Here is a 1,433-nt window from a genome sequence, read left to right on the forward strand (position 1 = left end):
ACCCCCCCAACTGGGCCGCCCCCCCCCCCCCCACTAGAAAAGAGAAAGAGAAAAGGGCTGGTGCAAGAGAAAGACCAGTAGCACACACCAGAATGGACAGAAACATTTCCAGCAAGCTGGCCTGAGCATGCATAGCTCTTTGGCTACATGACAATAGTGTGACAACTCAACGGGTATTTGGCTAATATCGATTTTTTTTCATCCATATGCAAATTTCAGTGGAAAAAGTGTGTAGGCAGTTTGCATGCTCCCTGCACAATTTCAGACAAATGAAAGGGTTGACTAATTATTGGTTTCATGAGAGAAAGCGCAAGCATGTGTGTGTGTGTGTGTGTCTCGTTGTGGATCACAGCACAGATCTTTCTTGCATTGTTTAGAGGGACCTACTTTATGTCCTAGTTTAGGCCATGTTAGCTCTCTGTGGGTACGTCTACATGAGATGCTCACTGTGCATTAGCCTAATAACTCTGTGTAGCAGCGTGCCAGTCAAAAACCATGCTAATAAGCTACTGCGCAGTAAGCATCACAAGAAAACTACACCAGCACTACTGTGTAGTAACTATAGTTACTGTCTATTTAGTTAGTACTTTATTAAGCAAGTACTAAACTAAATGTGCAGTAACTACTGTATATTAATGAACGTGTAGATGTGTCCTGAGAGGGGGAACCCAAGCCTGGCGGAGCCATGCTCTGACTATTGGTACAAACAATCTTCTCCTAAATATTGAGTCAAAGGTTCATTCTTTTCCCCCCTGCCCCACACCTTCCAGCTGTGACAGCAAAGCTATGTATGCATTTTATGACCTTGCTCATTTTCTATCAGTTGATAGAATACCTATCTTTCCTTTTTGAGAAAAAAGTGTGGGGAGGAAGGGGAAAGGCACTTAAACACCCATGTAGCTTTTCATTCCTTAAGCAGACAAATAAGAAGGAATTCAAAATGTGCTAGTTTAGAAGCAATTGCAACAAACCTAGCAGGACTACGGATAGGTGGCTGTGGTTTTTAAAGGGCTGACTTGACAGCATTTCCTTTTCAAAACAGGGCAAATAAAGTTTTTACACACATTAATCATCAGTTTACCTTTTGCTACAGGCCCAATTCAGATACCTTCACTCAAAGTACTAGCTGTCTCTCCCACCACGTGCAGCCCTATGGTGCTCAATGTCTGCAGCGGGAGAGGTCTACCGTGGCTTCCCAACAAGCCCTGCACATGAGACAACCATGCCATGCAACCTCTAGAACAATATAGAAGGCAGGCTGCAACTTCTCATTTCTTCCTTTTGTCATGGGAGGAGAGGGAAACCCTTCTGCAGTGGATCTATGCTATGTGCAATGTCCTCCCTGCCCACACTCACCTGTGCACAGACGATGTGAAATTATCCCCTACTCCAGAGATGTCAGACTCACCTTGCCCTCCCTACCACCCCTGCTC

The sequence above is a fragment of the Gavialis gangeticus genome, unplaced genomic scaffold (genome assembly GCF_001723915.1).
Source record: "Gavialis gangeticus isolate Ggan-Ray unplaced genomic scaffold, GavGan_comp1, whole genome shotgun sequence".
In the NCBI taxonomy this organism is placed as follows: Eukaryota; Metazoa; Chordata; order Crocodylia; family Gavialidae; genus Gavialis; species Gavialis gangeticus.